The sequence below is a fragment of the Phaseolus vulgaris genome, chromosome 8, assembly GCF_051622355.1.
Source record: "Phaseolus vulgaris cultivar YP4 chromosome 8, ASM5162235v1, whole genome shotgun sequence".
NCBI lineage: Eukaryota > Viridiplantae > Streptophyta > Magnoliopsida > Fabales > Fabaceae > Phaseolus > Phaseolus vulgaris.
The window spans coordinates 11227636-11234333 of NC_143505.1; the positions used below are offsets into that span (position 1 = coordinate 11227636).

At 30.8% G+C, this 6698-nt stretch overlaps 1 pseudogene across 1 annotated transcript; it reads left to right on the forward strand.

Annotated features, from left to right (window-relative positions):
* The first annotated feature begins 2147 nt into the window (after positions 1-2147).
* LOC137827024 (uncharacterized) lies at positions 2148-5854 on the forward strand (annotated as a pseudogene). The gene is made up of 2 exons (XR_016514531.1): positions 2148-5234; positions 5387-5854. The product of XR_016514531.1 is annotated as an uncharacterized LOC137827024 (transcript).
* The last annotated feature ends 844 nt before the right edge of the window (positions 5855-6698 follow it).

Consider the following 6698-nt stretch of genomic DNA (forward strand, 5'->3'; position numbering starts at 1 on the left):
AATAATTTTAAAATTAAACACTTCATAAATTTAATAAATTTAATTTAACTAATTTATATCATAATTTCAAAAAATAAAATATTTATGACAATATATAAATAAAATAAATTTAAAATAAATAATCTTTAAAATAATAAAATATTTTATATAACATTTAAATAATTTAAATACATCTTTTCTTTTACTCAATTAATTTTAAATCAAACACTTAATTAATTTAATAAATTTAATTTAACTAATTTATATTAAAAATTGATAAATTAAATAATTTATTATAATATTAAAGAAATAATTTTAAAATAAATACAATAAACAATTAAATATTAAAATATTTCTTATAATATTATACATTAAATAAATTTAAATAAATAATTTAAAAATCCTAAAATATAAACATGCGTGGGTCGTGACCGACACAAGCCGACGCATATGTGTGGGCCTCGGCCGATGCAAACTGGATTTAAAAAAAAAAATTAAATCCATAAGTGCGTCTGTTTTGCGTCGAATGCCATTTTGCGTGAATTTTACGCCATTTTAACCGACGATATTAGCGTCCGTAGTTGATCGATGATACTAGCGTCCGTAGTTAGCCCATGCAAATATTTGAAAACTAATCACTTATTTTCTTGTAGTGTATTGTGAGTCCTCCACATACTGAAAATACCATCGAACCCAGTCTATTTTATTGTCTCCCAATGTGACCAATTTTGTTTTCAACAAACATAATAAATCTGGCCCCTCCATATTTAAGATTTCCTTAATGCCAAATGGCCAAGTTGCATAAGCGTGTTCAGTTCATTGCCATGCATATCGTGAGCACAACGCCAGAAGGAATACCCTACTACAGAAGACTTGCAGAAGCTCTTATGTATCATTTTCAGTACATCCTTAACCATGCGTTGACGCCAACTACCCAAAGACTATAAGACATCATTTCGTTCGTAGTTACCCCATATCCGCAAATCATGTCCAGCTTAAGATTCACTCCACAAATTTAGCAGTGTCTTTCTTTACCATACGGGTCTGAACTTATTTCTTACAACAACAACAAAATGTGTTCATTTTAAGGAATATACTATTAGATAAATAATCTTTCTAATAATTAGATAAAAACGTAAAATATTTAGCCTCATTAGAGAAGCATTTTGCCTCATAATAACTTTGTCTGTGTTTTTGTTTTTAGAAAAATATTTCGTAATAAAATAAGCAGATTTTTCTTTCTTTTGCGTATTTATAATCTAGTGATTTTAATTTGATAATTTATAGCGTATTATACTTTTGTCATAAAATTATTAAAACAATTACCTATTTACCACTTTTTGAACGATATAATTTTATTTCTAACATGTTTTAATATGGTCAACAGATAACCAGATTTCTCAAGTTTGTAATTAGAAGTATCATTTCTGGTTTTGAAAACATGTATTGCAAATATTAACGTCTTATACAATCTGGAAGTCTCTATATAATCTTGACTAAGAAAACCTAGATTCATGCAGAAGAAAACAATTATTTTCTTCATACAATTAATTTTGAAAATATTTATTTTAATAAAATATTAATCTATCTATACTATTATATATATTAACTAATTTTGTCAAACATTTGTAATTTAATAATAACAGCTTTAAGTTGGAAATTGAAAATTGTTTCTTTAACTTAATAACCAATTTTATTAAGTGTTAACCCTAAGGTAATGAACATTGGTCTATCATTTTCAGTGGCACAACGCCAGAAGGAACATTCAATTACAGAAGACTTGCAGAAGTCTTTATGTATAATTTTCAGTTCATGCGTTGACGCCACAGACAAATTAAAAGTCATTTCAGAAGACTGAAGAACTCCCAAAGACTATAATACATAATTTCATACACAAATCATGTCCAGCTTAAGATTCACTCCACAAATTTCAAATAATAATGAAAATTTCCATTTTAATTAAAATAAAATAATAATAACAATATTAGAATATGAATTTTCTCATGCGTCATTTTAAATACGAAAGTTAACAACTCTCAATTACAAAAATATAAATGAACATATAAAATAAACTTTAACATTTTCGATATATTGCAAATAACTTCTTAAATAAAATGCTAGTTTAGAACTCTTTCAAGAATCATCACCATATATATAAACCTCTGAAAGTTGAAGCATCTTCAATATCCAAACTTTGGGTTCTGATAGAGAATCAGTGATTAAAGAATTAATCCATAGCAACCATGGTGTTCTTATTTCCAACGTTTCAGTTCATGAAGCTCCTATCATTATGGCTGCTTCTACTTGTAATGGCCAATTCTCTCCATGCAGCATTGTCTTCCTCACTCTCACTTCAACACACAGAAGCAAACGCTCTGCTGAAGTGGAAAGCAAGCCTTGACAAGCAAAGTCAAACATTACTATCTTCATGGGATGGCAATACTTCTTGCAGTTGGCTTGGAATTTCTTGTGACTACTCAGGATCAGTCTCCAACATAAATCTTACAAACATTGGATTAAGTGGTACGCTTCAAACTCTCAATTTTTCATCACTTCCAAACATCCTCACTCTAGACATGAGTCTTAACTCCTTGAGTGGAAGTATTCCTCCTCAAATTGGAGTCTTATCCAAACTCACTCATCTTGATTTAAGTCTCAATCATCTCACTGGACCAATTCCTTCTGAAATAACTCACTTGGTCAATCTTCACTTTTTACATTTGGTAAATAATGTTTTCAATGGTTCTATTCCTGAAGAAATAGGTGCTTTAAGGAATTTGAGAGAGATTAAAATTGAATTGGCCAATCTCACCGGGACAATCCCAAATTCTATTGGAAAGCTATCATTCTTGTCAATACTTTCTTTATGGAATTGCAAACTCACAGGATCTATTCCAAAATCTATTGGAAATTTGACCAGTCTGTTAATTCTAGAATTTTCGCTCAACAAACTTTACGGACATATTCCTCACGAAATTGGGAATTTGTCAAACTTAGAGTTGTTGGGCCTTGGAGGTAATAACTTATATGGTAGTATTCCTCAAGAAATAGGTAAGTTGCAGAACCTAAATGTGCTATATATACCTGCAAACAATTTATCTGGAAACATTCCCGTGGCAATTGGGAAGTTGTTCAACTTGACGCAGTTATATCTATCCAATAATAATCTTTCGGGTTCTATTCCTCAAGAAATTGGAATGATGACAAATTTGGATCAACTTGATTTGTCCGAAAACTCTTTGTCAGGTTCAATCCCCCCTACAATTGGAAATTTGAGCAAGTTAGGCTATTTGTACATGTATAGAAACCATCTATCTCGATCCATTCCTAATGAAATAGGAAAACTACATTTTCTCCAGACGATCCAATTGTTAGAAAATAATATTTCTGGGTCAATTCCATCTTCCATAGGTAACTTGGTCAATTTGAAATCTATTCGTCTTGACAGAAACAAACTCTCCGGAACAATTCCTTCCACTATTGGTAACTTGACAGAGCTCACCACACTTGTTTTATTCTCAAATCAGCTGAGTGGACACATTCCAATAGAAATGAATATGCTTAACAACCTGGAAACATTGCATTTATATGAAAATAATTTCATTGGTCATTTGCCTCACAATGTTTGCATCAGTGGAAAGTTGCTTAAGTTTACTGCTAACAATAACTATTTCATGGGTCCAATACCTAAGAGTTTGAAGAATTGCACCAGTCTCAAAAGAGTTTGGCTTCAACAAAACCATTTGACAGGAAATATAACAGAGGATTTGGGTGTATACCCAAACTTGGATTACATAGATCTGAGTGAAAATAACTTTTATGGCCATCTTTCCCCACAATGGGAAAATGCCATAATCTCACATGTCTCAAAATCTCCAACAACAATTTATCAGGAAGCATTCCACCAGAACTAAGTCAGGCAACCAGGTTACAAGTACTTCAATTGTCTTCAAATTACCTCACGGGAGACATTCCTGAACATTTAGGTAATTTGACCTACTTGTTCGAACTCTCTCTCAATAATAATAATCTTTCGGGGAATGTTCCTATACAAATAGCAACATTGCAAAATCTTGAGACCTTAGAGCTCGGAGCAAATAGTTTTTCTGGCTTAATTCCAAATCAACTTGGTAATTTGGTCAAGTTATTACATTTGAATTTGAGCCAAAATAAATTTAGGGAAAATATTCCATATGAGTTTGGTAAATTAAAATATCTTCAAAGTCTTGATCTTAGCATGAACATTTTGAGTGGAAGAATACCATCAATGCTAGAAGAGTTGAAAAGCTTAGAAACATTAAACCTCTCACACAATCATCTTTCAGGCGATCTCTACAGCCTTGATGAGATGATAAGCTTAACATCTGTTGATATATCATACAACCAATTAGAGGGTCCACTTCCAAACATTTCAGCCTTTCAGATGGCTACTGTCGAAGCATTGAGAAATAATAAAGGCTTGTGTGGTAATGTCGCAGGCCTGGAACCATGCCCAACATCACGTGACCAATCTCAAAATCATAAGACTAACAAAGTCCTATTGGTTATTCTAGCCATTGGTTTGGGCACTTCCATGCTAGCATTATTTGTCTTTGGAGTCTTATATTATCTTTGTAGAAGGTTAAAGACAAAAGAACATCCGGATGTAGAATCATTATGCCAAAATCTTTTTGCGATATGGAGTTTTGATGGAAAGATGGTGTATGAGAACATAATTGCAGCCACAGAAGAGTTTGATAATAAACATCTCATTGGAGTTGGAGGACAAGGAAGTGTTTACAAAGCTGAATTGCAAACAGATCAAATTGTTGCTGTTAAGAAACTCCATTCAGTACAAAATGGAGAAATGTTGTACAATGATAAAGCTTTCAAAAGTGAAATTCAAGCTTTGACAGAGATTCGACATCGTAATATTGTGAGGCTATTTGGGTTTTGTTCTCATTCCCGATACTCATTTTTGGTGTATGAGTTCTTGGAAAAGGGGAGCATAGAAAAGATTTTAAAAGACGATGAAGAGGCAATTGCATTTAACTGGAATAGGAGGGTTGATGCCATTAAAGGAGTAGCAAATGCTTTATGCTATATGCATCATGATTGTTCACCTCCAATTGTTCATCGAGATATATCAAGCAAGAATGTTCTTTTGAATTTGGAGTATGTGGCTCATGTCTCAGATTTTGGAACAGCCAAACTTCTTAATCCTAATTCAACCAATTGGACCTCATTTGTGGGAACTTTTGGATATGCTGCTCCAGGTTAATTCCTTTCCTCTTTTATATTGACAATATAATGATTGTAAGTTTTCTTTGATAGTCTTAAATTCTTGTACCAAAAGACTATGATGGATAATTGTAGGTTTTGTTTTATTTTTGGAAATTTTATGATAACTTTTAATTTTTTTGTACAGAACTTGCATACACAATGAAAGTAAATGAAAAATGTGACGTGTACAGCTTTGGGGTATTGGCTCTAGAAATACTTTTTGGAGAGCACCCTGGAGATTTTGTAACTTTGTTACTGTCTACATCCAATGCCATGGATTCAACACTTGATATTCCTTCATTGTTGGGTAAGTTAGATCAACGTCTCCCATATCCTACAAATATTGCTAAGGAGATAGCTTCGATTGTAAGGATAGCAAGTGTTTGCTTGACTGAAAGTCCCAGTTCTCGTCCTACCATGGAGCAAGTTGTCAACTACTCTTCAATGTAGAAATCATGTTCAATTAGTTAATTTTACATTGTCATGAAAGTTGAAATGTTGAGTTTACCGAATGTGCTACATTGTAATTTTAATTCTAGTCTTCATATTTCGTGTTCGTTCTTTTGTTTTGTATGAGTTTTGTTTGGTTTTGTATTGTTTAATTGGTGTATTTTGTTCAGTGTCATGAATTTGTTTAAAAAATTGTTCCCTTTTCATATAGGCTTGGTGCAGCCAAATCTTATAAGGTCGTGATATATATTTTGAATTGGAATTGGTTTTAATTTTATATGCAACTAGCCTTGATAGACTTTGAATTACAATTGTGTATATTTGTCTCTTATTACTTTTAATTAGTTTTATCTAAATTTTATAATTTAAATATTATTTGTGAATTATATAATTTTAAAATAATAAAAAATAAAATTCAAAATATTACACATAACAGGAAAAATAAAACATAAGGAAATGATTAAGAAGGGATGAGAAGGACTGAGAGAAAAGAGTGAACAACAAAATATTTGATAAATAATCTTTCTAAAATCATTTGATAAATACGTAAAAGAAAAGAAAAAATATGTTTATTTTATTACAAAATATTTTTCTAAAAACATAAACACAGACAAAGTTATCCATTATTAGGCAAAATGCTTGTCTATAATTATTTTAAAATAGCATAAGGGAAAGAGAAAGAGAAAGAGAATTAGGTAAAATATAGAAGCCAACTCCCCAAAAAATCATAGAAGTGAACCATTCATTTTGTAATTGTTATTTAACAAAAAATAGGCGATTGCATTCACTTCTTATCATAGTATATTAAAACCAATTCAACCGTTTAAATTTAATTTATAATGATTTATTTACCAATTGAGTTCTATATTAATCCCAGCAGAAATATATATATGTACCAACACTTTGTTATTTTTATCATATTAGTTTATTTTACAGTTAAAATTTAATTATTTTTATTATTTTATAGTTAAAATTTGATTTATTTTAATATATTTTTAAAATTCACC